This window comes from Somniosus microcephalus, unplaced genomic scaffold, assembly GCF_052327205.1.
Source record: "Somniosus microcephalus isolate GS21.2 unplaced genomic scaffold, FLI_Smic_1.0 unresolved_chr1, whole genome shotgun sequence".
NCBI classification, from domain to species: Eukaryota; Metazoa; Chordata; class Chondrichthyes; order Squaliformes; family Somniosidae; genus Somniosus; species Somniosus microcephalus.
In genome coordinates this window covers 94,012,572-94,035,008 of record NW_028225179.1, presented here as the reverse complement: position 1 = coordinate 94,035,008, position 22,437 = coordinate 94,012,572, and the positions used below count along the sequence as shown (strand labels likewise).

At 42.0% G+C, this 22,437-nt stretch overlaps 1 pseudogene; it reads right to left on the bottom strand.

The window, feature by feature from the left end:
* Positions 1-7,209: 7,209 nt before the first annotated feature.
* The window catches only part of LOC147095609 (nuclear factor 7, ovary-like), a 119,605-nt pseudogene continuing 104,377 nt past the window's right edge, over positions 7,210-22,437 (bottom strand).

Below are 22,437 nucleotides of genomic sequence, written 5' to 3'. Positions count from 1 at the left end.
TCTCACGTAATTTTCAAGGTCTTATCTTTTATCTTAAGGCTAAGGGGATCAAGGTATATAGGGAGAAAGCAGGGAGAGGGTACTGAATTTGAATGACCAGCCATGATCGCATTGAATGGCGGAGCAGGCTCGACGGGCAGACTCCTGCTCCTATCTTCTTTGTTTTTGGAGAAAACAACAGCTTGTACGTGCCTCATTTATTTTAGAAATTTTTAGCCAACAATTCTCTTGTGCTCAAAGCCTGTCAGTACATTAAATTTGTGAACTTAAGTTCAGTCAAGTTTACATTGAATAATGTATACTTACAGGGTCATTGCAGCATTGAGTAATATGCAGAAAAGCTCTGTGCTTAGGAGCTTCTTGGTGACAAGTACCGCAGGCTATCCATGCACCGGAAACTTACCTGTGGATCAGTAGGTGCATGAATTCTCCTCTGAATCATACACGGGAGCCTTGGGCTTCTCCAGCCTTGCGTTACTCCCTTCCCTGAACACATTCCCTGTCTATCCACAATCATTATGCCCGGATAAGGTTCCTTGAAGGTCCCAGTCTGCACCCTCTTGGCACCCGATTTTAACAGCCTGGCATCAGCTTGCAACAGATTTCCAGTGGACAATGCAGGGAAGTGGAGTTGAGGTAGAAGATTAGCCATGATATTAATGATGGTCTGAATGGCCTACTCCTGCTCCTATTTCTTATGTTCTTTACAGCTCGGAACTTAGCAGGCGGCAGGTTAATCGTTCCCGGCCGTTAAAATCGGCAGAGTTTGCCCACTGCTTCTCCCAAATGCGCGCGGCACTCACTCTCCCGCCCTAGAATTAAAATACTTCCTACAAGGAATATAATTTTCCGCTTCTGCTTGGCCCAACCATTACTTGCTCTGTCATATGTGTCCAGCATTTCAGATCCCAAGTCAGAACCAGATTCATGAAAAACCTGAGACATGATGTGTGTCATTCAATTCTTCAAGGAACAGTGAATTCCTTGGATTCAACAATGTAAAAGGTCGACAGACTTCACAGTTTATGAGACATTGTTTTAATGTCTAAATATTGGCCCCTTCCCATAAAAGATGTTTTATTTTTTCCCCAATTTTCCCCAACCTTGAATCCAGCGATTGTCAATCCATGTGCATTAACATTCCAACCAAACTGTCTTTTCAACATACAAATGGTTTCTTTTCTGCTTAATTAAAATACAAACAAAGGCACGGGTAAAGACAAAGAAAACCCCATGAAAATTATAACCAAAATTTCATATGCGCTTGAAATGTTTCCACCTCAGTCAACCCAGCGTCCCCATTTCCAATAATAACTGATATATCGTAAAAGTCGATCTGCACATGCTCAGACCCCACGTATCGCTGGTCATTTAACTGGTTACTTTGCTGTAAGCGATTCGGGCGGTATATAGTTGAGACACAATTCATAATGAAATGTTTGTCATTATATTGTGCAGGTGCAACAATTTTGCGGTGAGAAATCTTCCTCTGCTGGTCAAAACTGAGGAAAAACACTAGCAGGACACAATGCCAGAATTTTCACCTGCTTCCAGAAGAAATAAACGATGGAATATTTAAATCAGAATCGTGTTATCACACGGAATCGTACAATGCATCATAATTGAGCATATTTGAAATGAGGAGATGCTGGGTTACATTTTCAATCGAATGTTTTTCTTAAGTCTGGTGTTGCGGTTCACCTGCCCGTTATTATCTGTTAGTGGATCCTCAACACCGGTTTACACCAGGAATAACAGATGGAAAGCTAGCCCGCGATGGGTATGGATGGACAGGGATTTGGATCTGAGCCCTTTTGGATTTTTTGCACCTAGCCGGAATTTCCTATATGTTGAAGTGAATGGAAATTAAAATCGGGCGGTTTCAATTGTGGAAAAGCACATTGTTTTTGTCCAGTGAAAAGTTGAAAATCCAACCATGTCATTCACTGCAGCATTGTTTTCTTTTGAAATAACTCAGAATAAGTTAGCGACGTATATCCATAAAGAAATGCATCATTTTAGAATTGCAAGGCTCATCTGATCGATTGGGAGAATTAAAGAGAGACAGATTTGATTGATAAGAAAACATTCCATGAAATGTATACAAAGAATTATCGACTGTTCATTCTCTCAGAGAAAGACGAGTTATTCATTTAATTCCGCCTTTTTTGTAGCTAATTTGGTGACAATCGTCATTCTCTCCCGTGGAAAGTGCGGTCTCTCCAAATGCATCAACTGTTACCTGGTGGCCATGGCAACGGCTGATCTAATGGTCCTGATTGTTGATGTACTTCTGTATGAGATAAACGATGCTTATTTCCCACATTAATTCCTGAACTATACTCCTATCTGTCGTTTCAATCACGCCCTGCTTTATGTTTCCATCTCTCTGGCTAACTGTGGCTTTCACCTTTGATCGATTTGTCATTATATGTTGCCAAAAGTTACGAACAAAATATTGCACTGAAAAAAATGCGGCTGTGGTGATCGCAGTGGTGTGTTCCTTAAGCATTTTAGAAAACGTTCCAGTGTACTTTATATATGAATCTCGGGAAAAAAATGAAAATGCACCATGGTCCTGCTATGTAAAATCAAGCAACTTACACCTTAGCCATATGGGTAGCATTTTTGTGGTTGGCAACAATTTTAACCCCAATTGCACAATTTGTCTTGATCGTGCTGCTCAATGCCCTGACTATCAGGCACATTGTACTGGCCAATAGAGTGAGGAGTGGTCTCCGAAGAAACAACAAGGTTCAGAATCACACTGACCCAGAGATGGAGTATCGAAGGAAATCCATCATGTTACTGCTCGCTATATCTGGCAGTTTTATAATATTATGGATGGTAAATTTCATCGTTTTCATATGTGTGTAATTTACAGATACTCAGTTTGTAGAAGCAATTACAATGACTCTTTCTCCATTGCGGAACAAGCCGGGTATATGCTTAGGTCTTTGAGTTATTGCACAAAAACGTTTATTTATGCTGTATCCCAGAGCAAATTCAGAGAGAAATTAAATTGTTTAATTAAGCGTCCACTGGCTTTCATTACTAATTTAATGAAATAAGTTAAACGGATTCACAGAACTAAAATGCAATTCCATGAATCGGAAGCAAGCAGAAATTGTTCAAATGACATCTACAAACGTGAATCTAATGGGAATGGAAGCGGCCATCTTTTCCCCATATTCGATGTCATATTGTAGGAGATGAAAGTCTCTTGGGGTATTATTAACTTCTGCTGATAATGTAAGACAGGCGATATTGGATCGCAAAAAACACACAATATTTTTTCAGATCCGAAATAAAATCAATTAGAGAAGCATATGAGTTGTTTTCACTGATCGAAACTGGTTTCCCTTAACATATCTCACAACACCTACTCCCGTCAGTAGCTCATGCTTTAGCAGCCAGCTATTCTCTTCAAAGGATTAATTTTGTAAATGATCCCACAGTCGTTTCATTTTTACAGTGAATAGGTCCTACCGGACCTGCACTTTTGTTCCCAAGTTGCGAATTTACCATTTGTGTTCTCAATTTATATTAACAATTTGGACATTGGAATCACAACCACAATTTCTAAATTTGCGGAGAGCACGAAATTGGGGGTGGGGGTGAGAGAAGGTAGCCAGTACATTGGGGACAGCAACAAAATACTAGAAGACATTTAACAACTAGCAGAATTGCCATTTTATTGGCAAATTACTTTTAACATAGGTCAGTGTGAGGTATTACATTTTGGTAAGAAGAATTAGTAGCTACATATTACTTGGAAAATTAGAATATAAATGTGATAGAGGAGCAAAGGAATCAGGGAGTAAAAATGCACAAGCCATTAAGTGTTGTGATGCAGTTCAATAAGACCGTGAGAAAGGCAATCCAAGCACTAGGGTTTATTTCTATGGGGATGGAATTGAAAACTGGAGAAATTATGCACAACTTGTATCAAACCATGATTAGACCATACTTGGAGTGCTGTGTGCATCTTTGGTCACCATATTATTAAAAAGGCTTTAGATGCACGGGAGAGGGTGCAAACAAATTACAAGGATGATACCAGAACCGCGAGGCTATACAGATCAGGAAAGGATGAAGAGGCTGGGTCTCCTTTCTCTTGAAATGAGAAGCATGAGGAGTTACATAATAGAGGTCTTTGAAATTATGGAATGTTTTGATACAGGAGACATGGAAAGTTACCACCTGTGGGGAAAACTATATGTCGTCACCAAGGAATAATCTAAGGAATTCAGAAGAAACTTATTTACCAGAAAGTGGTGAGAATAAGGAACTCGCTATCACAGGGAGTACTGGATGCGAATAGTATAAATGCATTTCAGGGAAAGCTAGGTAAGCAAATGAGGGAGAAGGGTATAGAGGGTTATGTTGATGCATATAGATGATGCAGGATGAGAGTAGGCTTGAGTGCAGCATTAATGCCGACATGGAGTGGTCGGACCAAATAGCCTATTTATGTGTTGTTTATTCTAGGTAATTCTATGTAAATCCACAGTTCATATCTCCAGCCAGCAGGAAAGACAAGGGGAAAGTGAGACTTGCTGTTACAGTGGAAATTAATCCGGCGTCCGATATTACCTTGAAGTCAACAAAATGGGAGGAAAACAGACCCGTAGCAATTGAGGCAATGTTAAATGTACTGGCTTCTTCCACTAAATGTTGCCTGACGTGATCCACAATAAGAGAGCTTAAAATGGCCAAGTACATTTGTTCTCAGTCCATATTCATTCGCTTCACAACTAGGCTGTTCACTTCACTAAACATCATTTCCCCCTTAAATTTATTTCCAAACAAAGGCACCAACAAAGCAAAGAAACCCCGTCAGATTCACTGTGTCTCCTTTCTCAGACTGACAGATCCGCTCAGTTAACGTCATCTCTGGCATGTCATCAAGGGAATTCTGGTAATGATGCAGTTTGCTCAATCTATGTATTAGTCACATTACCCTTCCTATTTCAAATCATGCAAATTAAAACACAAAAAGTCTCATTTTGTTACAGAATCATGGAAAACAAATCTCATCGAATTTTCCCAACATGCACACTTTATGAGGGGCTGCTAATATCAATTCGAAGAGGGAAGCGGAGAAGAGAACTGAGTAATGAGAAAGGGCTAATCAATAATCTTGTTGTCAAGGGACCGTTAGGGACAAGTGATCATAACATAAAATAATTTTACATTAAGTTTGAGAGTGATGTAGTCCAATCTGAAACTAAAGTCTTCCATCTAAATAGAGGAAAATACAAGGGTATGAGGGACAAGTTGGCCATGGTAGATTGGGAGACTACACTAAAAGGTATGCGGGTGTAAATACAATGGCTTACATTCAAGGAAATAATGCATACATTGCAACAAACATATATTCCTCGAGGACATAGAAACCCAAAAGGAACAGTGATCCGACTGTTAGATTCGAATTCGGAGAAACTCGAGACTGAGACGGAATTGAGAATAAAGTAAACGTTTTAGACGTAAATAGCTAAAAAGCTTGTGCACAAGGGAGAGAGGCTGATCTCCCCAGAATCGAACCTTTCCTCTCAACGAAATACAATCTGCAAGCCTTGATATACCTTTCAATAGGTAACGCCCATTAGGTTGCAAAAGTAGGCGTACACATACAAACAGCGTCACTACCGTCACTCCCTTATTGGTTGGCGTGATAAGTCACTCAATGTCGGGAGCCGCCCTGAAGTGTTCTGACATACAGCATAACAGTTTCTAGCTTCTGTGAGCAAGGTCCTTCATTCTTGAAATGATAAGCAATGTCCGCTTTTGGTTGCGAGCAGACATTACGAAGGAAGATAAGGTGTTTGAGGCAGAGATAGAAATGGCCGACTCCCTATGAAGTTCAGTTCCCCTTATCTCTCAGAAGGCCAGCTGCATTAAACACTGCTTCTGTAACACTGATAACAACAAAGACAGAGACTAAGAGTCTGGTAAATATGTTATTCCTACAGTACTTGGTTAATATGATGGTCAAGTATCCCATCATGCTTCGCAGCTACCTAAATGATAGATGTTCATTTTATATATATTTCCTAATATGTGAAGCTAAACATCCTTTGAATGGTTTCTAGTACTACAGCCCTCCCTACAGCTTTGGTTAATATATTTAAATACTAGAGGATTCAGGCTTTGATTCACAAGCCTATTTTTGCAATCCAACAGATCCCCCTCCAACCCCCTGAAAGGAAACCTTGAGGTGGGTTGGAAAGCGTGCATACCTACGAGCAGCTGATATAACATGCTGGGAAAACAAGAGCGTGAATGATTGAGTTTTCTTCCTGTTACCGGACCTACTTTGTTATACACCTCCCCCCCTAGACCTCTGGCTACTCCAGGAAGACTACCCGGTATCTGTTGCATAGGGCCTGGTGTGAATCCTGTCGAGGTGGCCACCAGGTATGCATCAGATGAGTATGATTAATTTAAATTTAAACTAAAGTGTTTCCCGGTTCATTATAATACTATCTCAACATTCATATGCTTGATCTCTCCTGCAAACGACCAAAGTCGTCCGAAACGCATGTCGGAGGAGCAGTGCATGCACTAACTGTCTTGACTACTTGTTTCGTAAAGTGTTTCGTTTTAGTCCGTTTATATTTCTTACATGCCATACATAGCAAACTCAAAACCAGTATCAACTGCCCCATGACTAATATGTGTGAAATCAGTCTGATCCATGTGTGTTCCGATTCTGCCCCACCTGGGGTATCCTCTGTTTCTTCTATCTTTCCTGATGTTACCCCGCCTGGGATTTCCTCTACATTGGATCTTCCCTTTCGGTGTGTTCAATTAACTTGCTAGTCATGGGCATGAGTGCCCAATTGGCTTATGTATCAAAGTCTTACAACATAGTGTATACATATATCAAATACACTATCATTATAAGCTGAAGAAGTACCAGAGCATGTGAAATAATACGAACGTAAGGGTGTGCTGATGTATGTTAAGCCCAATATCTCACCAGTGTGAGTTGCCCTCTATGCTGTCAAGTTCAATGTCCATTCTCGAGTTGTCTTACCCCAAAACATAAAAATGCTTTAGAGAGGAGTTCAGTCGCATCATGAGCTCATTGAAACCCTCAAACAACAGGGCAATGTCATATCTGAATATTCGAATTGTGCCACACAATTGTGCAGCTCTTAATTAAAACGTGTGCATGTTGGTTGATCACCTCATACTGGATTCTTACTGGTTTTTCTCACGCTCTGTTACCTACAAATTACAATTATTACAGTCACAGTTAAATTCAGACTTACAATCATTTCAAGCGACATTACATTTTAACATCTAATAAACAAATCATGGACTTAACAGATTTTCCAGATCTCTCTTCTACTCTTAGCCATCTTTTGGATAATTCTTACTAAACATCATTTCTCCTTAGCCCTCAATTCTCCCAATCAAAATTCCACGTAACTCTCCACTTCAACTTCAATTTCAATCTCCCTAACAGGTACCAGTGTGTTTAACTCTATTCAGATTGTTTCATTAATTAGACAGTTTCTCGATGGAGTATGTGTCAATGCTTAAAAAGGTTGTCTCACCCTCCTGAGCCACATTAACTATTTCATGTCTGTCTTGCTGTTGTCAAGTAACTGAGCATGCCTGAGTCCCATTCTTCAGTGCAAACTCACCATACATTCCCGGATGGTAAACACCTCATACATAACTAATCACATTTGCACACTCATACCGGTATCTCCATATCATGCCGTCTGATACAAGCCTTTCTCGGGCTTTCAGGTATCTTATCGAAAGATTGTCGTCGTCTGGAGATATTTTGCTCATTTTCCTCTGCATGGTCCCGATGTCTTGAGTAGTGGCCAGACTATCAAATTCAGTTTTCTTTAAAAGTTCATTAAAGGCAGGGACACAAATGTTTCCAAGAGAATGTTATCAATTTACTATTCTTAACTCAACTTTCCTGACTTTCACTAGGAAATTTTGAAAATTGCCATTCAGTAGTGTAATTCTCCTGTTTCAATTTAAACCCTCAATCACTTTCCTTTAATTAACATTCATATCTCATTCATGAGTCCTGGAGAAACTTTACTGTCCAGTACAATATTTAAGATAGTAAACATAGATCAAACGTTCTCACTTGATCCAAGTTATTAACACTTTTTTATTTATCATTATTTTAGAGGATCTTTTATTTTCCCAAAAGTAACCCAATATATAGTGCCTGATTCCATTTTGTTAATACAAAATTATGCCAAAATTAAAATTAAAAAATTATTGTACCAGCAGATTTTGTCAATGTGCAATTTCATTTCTATCAATTTGTCCTCCATTTCCAATTTCAGAAACAAGTAATTCTCAGGTTAGGTAGCTGACACAGTGTTTTAACATTAGAGACAGAAGTGCCACAATTAATTTACAAGGTAACTTCCATATAACAAATGAAAGAGGCAAATCGATTGTGACTCTGCTTAGAGCCCAAGGGGTTAATTCATCAAATCATAATGCTTCTTCTGTCACTATGGGGAAATATTAACTTAAAATTAAGAAACTTAAATTTAATAATGTCCAACATCTTTAAATGTCATACTAACGTTGTTGCTTGGTGAACTTAAACAGCTGTCAGTGGAAAGGGTTAACTCCTTTGCAGGTTTTTAAGAAGGTGGAGCAAAACATTATCAAATGCACGCAACTGTGTCAATTCAACTAAATCAAAAAAAAAGAACTTTCCCTGTCGAAAGACAGTTGTGTTTTCAAACTTTAACTAAACACGAACACGGAGGGAATATGGACAGTGAAGAAAGACGGGATTGAGCAAAATTCACAAGCTAAGTAAGTCTTTGTAAGGGACTCTGCAACTATCGGATGTTCTCGCACAGCGGAGTTGTTTTATTCAATGCGGTCTACACAAATTTACACCAACCAAAATTTCACCGTGGTCACAATGAAAGTTTGGTTTTAATAGGTTAATTAACCTCATAACTCCAAGCAAATCCAGATCTTGTAAACATTCAAATTAATTTTCTTCCAAGCACATTGGCAACTGTAACTTTATGGCAGAAGCTTATCTTTTGTAAAACTATGAACAGAAAAACAAAACAAAATAGCACATTCTTGCAGAAAACAGTAAATTACGTCATATTGTCTTATTGTCCTTTCCAAAATACTTTAAAAACATTGAATATTACTGGAGAAAGATTAGTTTTTAACATTTAAACAAATCAAATCAAACTGCTTTGGAAGACTTCACCATAGCAACCACAAAGGGGAGATAATCAGAACTCAAAAGTCAGGGGTATGTCCTGGGACAAGTCAGGGTCGTATAACAGTCAGGGTGAGCAGGATCACTGGTTAAATTGAAAAACTCAGCTGTTGAAAAGGTCGATCTGTAAGGAAGAGAGAGGTAAATAACAATCCAAAGAATTGACTTAATTCTCCGAACTTGGTCCTAACCTAATATTAGGAAGGAAAGAAAGTTATCTTGCATTGTTCTTAAGCATAGGTTCATTCTCATTTCGCACATTGCACATTAGTTGACACACACACTCCATGCAACTTCAATAACAACTTCAAGCAGCAGTCACAATCTCAAGAGAGAGAGAGAGAGAGAAAGCGCGCAGCCTTTCGACCTTGAAGAGGGAAGCACAGGCTTTTAAAGAGACAGTACACTGAAGATGAATGAACACACACTCGGCAGGTTGTTTATTATCCTCAGCCCTAGGGGTCCTGAGGGTTCGGGGAAATTTCTTCCCCGGGCGTCACCATGGGCTTAATCTGGCTCCAGTGTCTCCACCTTACATCAAATTTTTCCTTCAAGCAAACTGAGGTACATGTACCAAGGAGGATCTGGAAGGGTCCATCCCCCCGTGGCTCAAAAACACCTCGGACTGGTCGCTGGACCATCACCCATTGTCCCACACAAGGGGGTGATTTCCAAACTCCCTCTAACTTTTTGGCATCCCGTGCTTCTTGGAGGTGTTGAACTCGAAAGTGATTACTCTGATTGGTCTCACTGAGTACATGTAGGTACTTCAGGAGGGTTGTCTGTACTTGAGAGGTGTGTCCCCCGTACCCTGGGGTGGTGCATCTTGGGGCAACACGATTGCGGGGAGGACGGAGTGCCATCCCTTCCCGGGTCTGTGAAATAGCCTTACTGATGGATCAGGGCTCGTCTGAGCGAAGTAGGGACCACGTACTGTGCCTCGTGACGCCAAAACCCAGTAGTTGAACAATCCCCATCATGCTCCCTCTTGCATCCAAAAGCCTACATTCGGGGGACTCGGAGAGATACGCGGTCAGGAGTGCATCCTTTGTCACATCATTGGTCTGGGACGACTCTTCTTGGTGTATTATTTCTGCAGGACTAAGGGCCGTCACAGGGAAAGCCAAAGAAGCCTGTCTAGCAACCAAATCAGCAACCCAGATACCTTGGATTTCCGGAGACTCTCCGGTTTGGCGGGCACGAACTTTGATTACAGCCCCCAAGGTGGGGCAATCCGCGGCCTGAATGAGTTCCACAATCGCGGAACCGTGTTTAATTGAGTGGCCTAAAGTAGTCAAATAACACCGTCTTTGCCAAAGGCGGGCATAATCGTGGACAACGGAGTAGGCATACTGGATGTCAGTATTTCTGTTCGCTGTTGTTCCTAATTTAAGAGCTTTAGTTGGGCCCGTAAGGAGTTTATCTAGGCTGTGGCAGGTGTGGAGGGTTACCTTACCGGGTCCTACCATGGGCCCTATTGTCCAACCACCGCACTATAGGCCCGATTGCGCACCCAGTTCCACAGGTGGAAGGGTTTTGCAGGGTCTGGGAGTCCCAGGGCAGGTGCATTGGCCAAAGTGATTTTGACCATGTCAAAGGCTTTGACTGCCTCAAGTGTCCAATCCAGTCTTGCCTCTCCCGGGAGCCCTCCCATTAGGAGGTTATTTAAGAGACTTGCCAATTCGGCTACGTACGTGCGGCAGTGGTTGAACAATCCCCATCATGCTCCGCTGGCCAGAAACTGGGACAGGTTGTGGCATTTGTAACAATGCTTGAACCCTCTCGGGAGAAGGACAACGCGAGATCTTTCTTGGGGCGTGAAAGGCTGGGACTCTACCACCTATTTCTCCATTTTTGGCATTAACTCCCGGATTCATCCGGACGGGGGCCAGCAATGGGTTTGGGTTTCCCGGCCACAAATTGAGGCGGTGCTGAAGGGCAGATATGGTTATATTCGTGGGGGCACATAGGTTGTGGGGTCTTGTTTTGTTGGGCTTCCATGGCCTTAACAATTCCCAACCAATCGTTTAAGTCGCCTAAATCCTGAGCACCTGCCAGCTCAAGGTGCAGGAGACTACTTACTCGAACTTTAGCCTCATGAACAGACCTCAAGAAGTCTTGTCGTGGAGACGGTCTCCCCTTGTATCCACAATTATGGGACCCATCTGATCCAACCAACTAGCACACACAACCGTCCCATTGTTAGCTTGCTTAATCTCCTTTGTTCCGCCCACCATTCTATTTGATCAGCTAATGGAATTGTTTCTTTCCATCCATTCTTAATCATTACGCTTTGATATTCCAGATTAGCCTCTCGGACCCATTTCACAACAGTGACACGGGTGGCCATAGCCGGAATGTCCGGTGAAAGGGATTTCCCCCCCCCCCACCATCATTTATGCTTTAACTTACTTTACTCTAATCCTATACTGTAAACGGCACAAGCGTAATACCTTATACTCTAAAACACAAATACACATGCAGGTCTCGTCAATTCCGTCAATCCGTGGTCTCTGTGAGGAGTAATTTAACTATGTGGATAATTTGATACTGCGGCAGGTGAGGTCTGCGGCGAGCGCGACTCATCTCGAGGGCATTTACCAGGGGCCTTCACTTTCAGGTCCACCCCTGCTGCAGAGTTACAGGGCTAATCCCTGTCTCTATTTTCTAAGTCGGGGTTCCCCTCCAAACCCACGGACTCATACCATCCCCACGGACTTATGTCCTACCTGCTTCCTGCGCACCCAGTATCCCACTTCTGACACCAACTGTTAGATTCGAATTTGGGGAAACTCTAGACTGAGACGGAATTGAGAATAAAGTAAAGTTTTATTAGTAAATAGCTAACAAGCTTGTGCACAAGGGAGAGAGGCTGATGTCCCCAGAATCGAACCTTTCCTCTCAACAAAATACAATGTACAAGCCTTAATATACCTTTCGATAGGTACCACCCATTAGGTTGCAAACGTAGGCGTACACATACAAACAGCATCACTACCGTCACTCCCTTATTGGTTGGCGTGATTAGTCACTCAATGTCGGGAGCCACCCTGAAGTGTTCTGACATACAGCATAACAGCTTCTAGCTTCTGTGAGCAAGGTCGCTTAATTCTTGAGATGATAAACAATGTCCGCTTTTGGTTGCGAGCAGACAATACAAAGGAAGATAAGCTGTTTGAGGCAGAGATAGAAATGCCTGGCTACCTATGTAGTTCAGTCCCCCTTATCTCTCAGAAGGCCAGCTGCATTAAACACTGCTTCTGTAACACTCATAACAACAAAGACAGAGACTAAGAGTCTAGTAAATATGTTATTCCTACAGTACTTGGTTAATATGATGGTCAAGTATCCCATCATGCTTCGCAGCTACCTAAATGCTACATGTTCATTTTATATATATTCCCTAATACGTGAAGCTAAACATCCTTTGAATGGTTTCTAGTACTACAGCCCTCCCTACAGCTTTGGTTAATATATTTAAAGACTAGAGGATTCAGGCTTTGATTCACAGGCCTATTTTTGAAATCCAACATGACCTTGGCTAACAAAAGTAATCAAAGCCAGTATTCAGTCAAAGGAGGAAGTTTATGAAGTTGCCAAACAAAGTGGTCAGCCTGAGCATTGGGATCTTTGTTGAAATCAGCAAAGGGGGACCAAGAAATTGATAAAGAAAGGGAAAATGGAATATCAGCACAAACTAGCGAAAAATATAAAAACGGATTGTAAAAGCTTCCATATGTATTTGAAAAGGAAAAGACTGCCGAAGGTAAATGTAGTTCCATTACAGTCAGAGATGGGAGAATTTATAATGGGGAATGAGGAAATGGCAGATAAATTAAATAAATACTTTGTGCTTGTCTTCACGGAGGAAGACACAAAAAACCTTCCAGAAATACGAGAGAACCAAGCGTTTGACGAGAATGAGGAAATTAAAGATATTATTATCAGTAAAAAAACAGTCCTACCAAAAATTACTGTGACTAAAAGTCGAGAATGCCCAACGACCGGATGACCTATACCCTAGGGTTTTGAAAGAGGTGGCCATTGTGATAATGGATGCATTGGTTGTCATCTTCCAAAATTCTATAGATTCTAGAACCATTCCTGCAGATAGGTAGATAGCAAATGTAACAATGCTATTTAAGAAAGGAGAAAGGGAGAAAACGGGGAACTACAGATCTGTTAGCCTCACATCAGTAGTTGGGAAAATGCTGGAATCTATTATAAAGGATGCAATAACTGGGCACTTATAAACTAATAGTAAGTTTGGGCAGAATCATCCTGAACTTATGAAAGGGAAATTCTTTTTTAGAAACATTTTGGAGTCCTTTGAGAATGTAACTATCGGATTAGACAAAGGGGATTCGGTAGATGTGGTGTATCTGGAGTTTCAGAAGGCCTTCGATAAGGTCCCGCACAAGAGGTTGGTCAACAAAATTAGGGCACATGGAATTGTGGGTAATAAATTAACATTGAGTGAGAATTGGTTAACAGACAGAAAACAAATATTAGGGGTAAACAGATCTTTTTCAGGATGGCAGTCTGTGACTAGTCGGGTACCGCAAGGATTGATGCTTGGCCTCCAGCTATTCACAATCTATATTAATGGTTTGGATGAGGGGACTAAATGTAACATTTCCAAATTTGCTGATGATACAAAGCTAGGTGGCAGTGTCAGTTGTGAAGAGGATGTGAAGACGCTTCAAGGGGATCGTGACAGGCTCAGTGAGTGGGCGAGAACATGTCTGATGGAATATAATGAGGATAAATGTGAAGTTATCCACTTTGGTAGAAAAAACAGAAAGGCAGAGTATTTCCTAAATGGTGAAACTTTGGGAAATGCAGATGCTCAAAGGGACCTGGGTGTCCTTGTACATGAGTCACTGAAACTGAATGTGCAGGTGCAGCAAGCCATTAGGAAGGCAAATGGGATGCTAGCCTTCATTACAAGAGGATTTGAGTACAGGAGTAAAGAAGTCTTACTCCAGTTATATAGGGCCTTGATGAGACCACACCTGGAGTACTGTGTACAATTTTGGTCTCCTTACCTAAGGAAGGATATACTTGCCATAGAGGGAGTGCAGCGAAAGTTTATGGAATTGATTCCTGGAATGGCGGTACTGTCGTTTGAGAAGCGATTGAGTAAACTAGGCCTGTATTATGTTGAATTCAGAAGAATGAGAGGGGATCTCATTGATGCATACAAAATTATTACAGGGCATGATAGGGTGGATGCTGGGAGAATGTTTCCCTTGTCCGGGGAGTCTAGAATCAGGGGCTACAGCCTCAGGATAAAGGGTAGGCCATTCAGGACTGAGATGCAACGACATTTCGTCAAACAGAGGCTGGTGAATTTTTGGAATTATCTACCCCAGAGGGCTGTGGAGGCTCAGTCATTGGGCCAGAAATTCGGGTTCCCCACGGGTGAGTACATGCTGGGTACTCATGCGTAGGGCCAACGAAAGTGCCGGTTTCGTGCATGCACTGCGCATGCCCGGGAAAGCGGAACTTCCATTCCCTTAAAGGAAGGAGTTCACAGGTCGAACACGTGTGCCAGAGAGGCAGCGCATATGACTGAACTTCCGTTTTTTTAAAGGTTTCTCTGGGAGGGTAAGTCTCCTGGAGCTACGCTTTAAAAAGCAGTCGCAAGGCTTGCTTTTAACAAGGTAAGTGCTGAATTAAGTAAAATTAAAACACTTTTTCCACAGGTTTATTATTTTTAAATATTTTAAAGAAAGGTAAGTTTATTTTTAGCCCTGTTAAAAACTGCAATTTACATTTTCAGTGATTTAAATTATTGTTTAAAATAGTTATTTTATGTAATTTATAGTTATTTTAAAAATGTGATTTTTAAAAAAAAATTATTTGAAATTTTAGTTATGTTTTGGGGCCGAATTCCATTCAAAGATTTGACAGGTCCTCCTGTCAAATCTATGAATAGAGATTCCCTGCTACAATTGGCTCTCCATGGCCCACGTGATCCCAGGGGATGCTTCGAACTAACTGCGTCCCTTGGATACGCAAGCACTTCACGCCGGCAGTTGGAGCAGGCCCAGGATCGGATTCCCAGGCGGGCCCACAGCTCAACGGCTGGCGCGCTAGATGAGTGCAGGTCGGGGGCTTGATCCCGGGGGAAGCCTCTGACCCGAAATTCTGCCCCAATATTGGGTATTTTCAAAACAGAAGTCGATATATATCTGTCTAGTAAGGGCATCAAGGGATATGGCGATAGTGCCGGTGAATGGAGTTGGGGCAGAAGATCAGCCATGATCTCATTGAATGGCGGAGCAGGCTCGAAGGACCGAATGGCCTACTCCTGCTCATATTTCCTATGTCCTTATGTTCTTAGATTTCACAAAATCATCGAAGGAATCTGAGACGGATTGTAATGGCTGAAATCACTGCCCTTTCTGGTATCAGCGACCATAGTTCCAACTGGGGATGTAACTTTCGGGAAGAAGTTTGGATACAAGTTTTGGAAAGATAATGGGGCGGAAATTCCTCCCCAAATGCGTTAGTACGGACGGGGTACTCACACGTCTGGCCGAAGGAAATGCAGGTTTTCAGCATGCACAGCGCATGCGCTGAAAACCGGCATTTCCTCTCCTCTCACCCGAGAGTTGAAGCGACTAGCGCGTGCGCTGTAGGGGGCAGCGCGTGCGTCTTGGATTTCCTGTGTTTTGGGGGATTTGCGCATGTCTAAAGGCCTCCGGTCTTTACGCTTGTAAAAAGCTCACGTAAGTATTTATTTTTACAGGTAAGTGGTGTTTTAGTGTAATTTAGACAAAAAATTTCCACAGGTTTATTATTTTAAAGAATCTACAATAAGGTAAGTTTGGTTTTGGACCCTTTTTATTAAAAAATTATTTTTTTCAAAAAAAAAAATTATTGTTTAAATTATTTTTTTTAACTTCTTTATACTTAATTTAATGATTGGGATGTTTTTTAAATTTTATTTAAAGTTTAAATAGTGTTTTGTGGTGCAGTACTTCTCATGAGTTTGACAGTTCTTACTCTCAAACTTATGAATGAAGTTTCCCCTCCCCTGATTGGCTGAACAGTGCTCACCTGATCCCAGCCGGCACATCGCAATAACTACGCCGCTGGGTCAGGTTAGCACACCGCGCCGACATCAGAACCTGGCCATTGACAGGAAATCCACTGCGGGCCAGGTTTCAGATGTCGGCGCGCAGGGTGAGCACACACCGGGGGCTTGCACGCGCGGCAAGCCCCCAACACCAAGTTCTAGGCCAATGAAAATAGCAGCATAAAGTGGACAATCTAAATTTCATAAAGAAACTGCCAGCTCTTCCTGCTACCCCGCCTCACCAACCGCTCCCACCTGCTGCTGTGAGAATCACAATCCCTTTGGGGAAAAATCTGAATGTACATCAGCATTTTAATATATATCATACCAATATTCATCCTTGACCAAATGATGCAATATCCAAATAGGTGGCAGGCTTTAGGGGAATGTACCATATCTCTAATGTCACTCAGTTTCAGGCAGGGCTGCTTGTCATTGACCCGAGTGGCGTAACCGGGTCCAACTCCAAATTTCGACAACACCACCGGCGTGAAGTCTCTTTTTGGCCTCCAACGCCTTAGAATCTGACGGCCATAAACTTCTAAACGGCTACTGAGATCCTTAGTCACATTTATCTTCCTCACACCCGGTGTATACCAGACCAGACCCTGTCTCCTTCCCCACCCCCCAACACCTGTTGATGCTGAAATCCAACATCTCAGCATATCCGCGGGTCTCCTCCGCTGTACACAATGCACTATATCACTTTCTGTGTGTATTTGTGAACGCTCTGCCATCTAACGTGCACCACAGAGCATCCTTATATTGATAGTATATAGAGTATAAATTAAAAAAAGAAAAAGTATGATGCCCCTAAAATGTATATAGTGCTAATTTACCACTAATGCGCACAATTAATTCATCAAAGGGCTTCCATGAACCTGTAATGGAATGACCATAGCTTCAGGAATCTGTACCTTTACTGTAAAACATATTAATTTGCAACATAATCAAAGTAATATTTTGGATTGATTTTAATGTGAAATGCCCGGCTCCCTGATCAGTAGGAACAAATACGGCTCGTCTTAATCTGTTTGTTAAAATGACTTTAACTGAGGCTGAATATGTAATGCTCTTTTATCACTTGAGCTTTCTCTCAGCGCTAAATAAGACCTCATTTTGAAAGCAAAATATCGGTCTGTCCATTACACTGACAGACAGCGTCGCTCCACTCCGTAAATAGCACAGTTGGTAAACACCATACAGATAGAAAGCATGTAGTACCGTATTCTTCGAAAAGTTGTTGTTCAGAGTAAGCCGCTTATATTCAGTTAATATTCACCATTAGCAGTATATGACTGCACCACTAACCCTGCTGCCGGTGTAATAATATTAGGGCCCAGAAATGAGGGTCTCCACGGGTGATTACGCATGGGGTACTCACGCGTGGGCCCGATGGAATTGCCGGTTCTCTGCATGCACAGCGCATGCGCGGGAAACCGGCACTTCCGTTCCCCTGAAAGCAGGGGTTCAGGGGTGGAATGCGTGTGGCATATGAGGCAGCGCGTGCGCATTAAACTTCAACGTTTCTCTCAACTGGTGCAGTGCGGGTAAGTCCCCAGCATTGCACATTTAAAAAGCAGGAGTAAAGCCCCCCAGAAGCTACGTAACGATCAGGAGAAAGAAATCTTTCAGCAGTGGGGCTACTAAACGGAACATTTTTAATTGTGAAAGGGAGCAAAGTTATTTTAAGAAAGTCTGAGGTAAGTTTCCAACTTGAAATTTTTTTTAAAAACGGGTTTTGAGTACTGTAGTTATAAGGAGCAACTCTTGCTGTGTGCAAGGCCTAATTGAATTTGATTTTTTATTAAAGGTGAAAATGACTGTTTAAAAATGAATAATTTAACATTTACAAAATTTAAAAAAAAGAAAATTTTCATCAGTAATATATATTCTTTTAAGTAAGTATGTATGTCTGTATATATTCCTTTCAGTATGTGTATGAATGTATGTATGTATGACTTTCAGAAAATGTTAGTTATTTGAAAATCATCATCAGGCAGGTATGACGTGTTCCCATGCCGATAACGCATGTTTCCTGCCATAGCCCGAGGTGATTTTCTAGCCACTCACTTTATTTTCTCCTTACAAGGACGTCTGTGTAAACAGGAGGCCTGTGAGCGAGAAACATGCGCTCGATAAATGGTGCCCTGATGCTCTGTGCGATTTTGCGTCAGAGAATTCAAAACGCCAGGGAACAACATAGAAGAGTGAGGAACCATAACCGTCTCCTGATCAGATGGAACTACTACCCACCTCAGAGAGTGTACAGGGAGAGGCGATCATTTGAGATGCTGTCGGAGGAGTTGTGTGTGAGGAGGCTGCACTTCAGTAAAGAGGCAATCGGCCGACTATGTGACATGTTGAAGGAGGACCTACAAACACGCTCAAAGAGCCGCACTGCCTTGTCAGTGAACATGAAGGTAACCACAGCATTGAGCTTCTTTGCAAGTGGGTCATTTCAAGCAGGCACGGGTGACATAAGCAACATCTCCAACAATGCTGCGAGGGCCTGCATTCACCAGGTCACAGATGCCATTTTCCGTAGGCTTTCAGAGTTCATTAAGCTTGCCTTGTCCACTCGACATCAAAAGGAGATGGCCCTTTGCTTTTCATCGCATTGCTGGATTCCGCAAAGTGATTGGGGCCGTCGATGGAACCCATATTGCATTGAAGGAACCAATGGATGCACCTGTAACATATATCAACAGGAAGGGGTATCATTCATTGAATATAATGATAGTATGTGATGTGCACCTCAGGATCCTAAACGTGAATGCAGCACACCGGGGAAGTAATCATGACTCCTTCGTCCTCCGTAACTCGAACTTATATGATGCCCTCAGCAAATTGTCTCCAGGATCCGCATGGATATTGGGCGACAAGGGCTACCCGCTAAGACCATGGCTGATGGCTCCCTACCGCAAGACCAATAATGAGGCTCAGGAGAGATACAACCAGGCACACGTGTCCACATGTCAAGTGGTGGAGAGGACAATTGGAGTTCTGAAATCACGCTTCCGGTGCCTGGATAGCTCAAGGGGGAACTTGCAGTATTCTCACCAGAAAGTGGCAAGGAATATGATGGCCTGTTGTGCTTTGCATAACTTTGCCCTGCAGGCAGGACTGACCCTTAACACTGCAGAAGAACTCCCTGCTGAAATGGAGGATTTAAGCGATGCCAATGTGCCTGTGGCCAGGCCTGATGGGGAGGAGCCAAGTGCTGCTGAATGTAAGGCTGCTCGGGAACTGCTAATAGCCAACACCTTCACGAGGAAGTGTCGCCTTGTACCTACCCCTCCCCCAGCAAGGCAAAGAAAGGAGAAGACACAATTTAAAGTGAAACAGTGAACTTTTATTGCAGCATCAAAGACTTTTCAGGTTCAGTTTTGATGTAGAAAGTTTATAACTTTTAAATGTTAACTAGCTATTTTCTACTTTTCAAAGATTCGTAAACATGAATATTTCAGAAAAGAATTTATAAACAGTTTAAAGTGACTTTTTCTGGTTTCTTAGTGCAATTAAGACATTCAAGATGTTAACTAGCTATTTTCAACTTTTCAAACATTCGCAAACATAAATAGTTTGGAATAAACGATGTAAACAGTTTCAAGTAACTTTTTTTGGTTTCTTAGTGCAATTAAGACATTCAAGATGTTAACTAGTTATTTTCAACTTTTCAAACATTTGCAAACATAAATATTTTGGAAAAAACTTTGTAAACAGTTTAAAGTAACTTTTTTTTGGTTTCTTAGTGCAATAAAGACATTCAAGATGGAAACTAGCTATTTTCTAAATATCAAAAAGTTGTTGTAAAAATATTTTTGCTAAAATAATAGTTGAATATTTTTTCAAAGTGACTACAGGCTGTACTTTTTAAACGAAAAGGTTACGTATCCTTTCAGTCACAAATATACATTTCAATGAAAAAAGCAAAGACAACATTTAACATGTAAATAAAATGAAAAATTAAACAATTGAACGATTTGCCTCCTCGCCTCTGTGCCTGACGGTCAAAGGAGATGCATTGCGCAAAAGATGACAACCTAACATCTCCTGTGCCTTCTCCCTCCCCGTGACTGGAGCCCTCTGCTGCCACTTGAAAGGCCCCTGTGTGCCATCTCTTGCCCTTCAGCAATTGCCTCATGACAGGGTTGCTGCTGCTGAAAGTCAACGTTTGCTTGCATCATGACTGGTGGACCAGCTGGCTCCTGGGACCACACTGTTTCTGCACTGGGAGCGGTTTAGGGCGCTTCTGTGGGAGTCAAAATAATGGCAGCAGAATGTGGTTCATGCGAATTAAATAGTCGAATGAGATTCTCATTAAACGACACCAACTGCAATGCTATCTGATTAGGTGTAATGCCAAGTTTATCGATTCCCTGTTTGATAGAGGTTCTAGAGTCAACATCCTTCTCAGTGAGAGAACACATCAGTTAACTGAAACCTTCAAACTGTTGCACCTCAGCTTATAAGTGCTGTTCCATTAAATGTCTTCCTGCTCCTCCCACCTGTGCTGCAGCATCAAGCTGGTGTCTGTCTGTGGGGCTACAGTCATCAGTGCCTTGCACAGAGCCAGAGTGGCCAAGAGATGGTGAGATACTGTGCAGCAATGCAGGGTCCATACACTCCTCTTGAACTAGCTGACATAGCACAAGTTGCTCCTGCTCCTCAACCAACTCACTTACTGCTCCCACTGCATCACCAAACCCTTCCCCATTGCCCTCTGTGGCCGCAGACTCAACGCATTGCTCATCCGGTGTGTGAGAGATATGCTGTCCAACTGTGAAAAGGAAACAGTAAACATTAGCAAAGGTAAAGCATGATCTGCCACATCACAGATATTCAACACACACCTAACATTTTTAAACATATAGCTGACCAGCGCAACTCATGTTCAGGTGTACCAATCTCTGATTGAGAACAGCTGCTGGACCCTTTCCTCATATTCGGTTAAATCCCTTAGCATGACAACACCACCGCCTGTCAGTGCACGTTCTCTGGCGTTGTGAGCACTTTTACTCTAAAACGAAAGCAGAAAATATGAAACACCCACCTGCATTTGAGACAGGGACACCAAATGTTTTGAAGACTGGGTGTTTTTTCACTCACTAATTGAATTTTTACAGCTCAAACCAGTGGAATCAAGATAAGAGCACAATAGATGCCCCTGAGCTGGCCTCAAAACCATAAAATTTTAATGCAACCTCAGGTGACTGGACCAAGAAGTCACTTGACCATACTACATGCATTGAATAGCTTTTTAAAACTAGTTCAGTTAAATTTACAGCAATGTTATAGTTGAATTTTCTAATAACTGTACAAACCTTGACAGATCGCAATAAGTCATTAAATTTCTTGCAGCATTGTTCTGCTGTACGTGGAATGGTGGAGTTCGCGCTGACAGCCTGGGCAACTTCTGACCACGCTATCATCTGTACATTTCTCGGCGCTCTGGACTTCTCATTCCCAATGATCCACAGGCGCTTCGCCTCCACCTCGTTGAGGAGATTGTTGAGGTCATCGTCAGTGAAATTCTGAGTTCTTTTAATGACGTGAATTGTGCTCATTCCAGCCATTTCACTTTGCTAATTAAATTAAATGAATGAAAAAAATGCTTTCAGGGCTTTTAAAACTCTCTAAATTGCTTCAAATCTCTTTAAAACTATTTAGGAGTCTTCCAATTCATGCAAAAGTATTTAAAAGTTTATAAAAGTTACCAAAAGATTCATAAAAATACAAAGAACCTGCTTACAATGCTGCTTCTGCGTGTATCAAGGCTTTGGAGCTTGTGAGAAAGATTGGGGGCGTGTCCTATGCTAATTCGACCTCACAGGGCGGGTCTCACTTGCACTCCACGCTGGTCGCTTTGCGCAGGCTGCACTCCTGGGTGGCGTGACATCAGACGCTGCCCGGGAGTGCTCCTCAAGTAAACGGAATTCCACGCGCGCCGAGAGCAGAACGGTGGGTGCGCTAGGTAAGTGCAGATCGGGGCCTTGCACCCGCAGCAAGCCCCTGACCCTAATTTCTGGGCCTAGGCCTGAAAATCCTCTCGGAGGCTTCCCGCGGTCAGAAGCCTCCGACCAACAAAAAAGATCCGCAC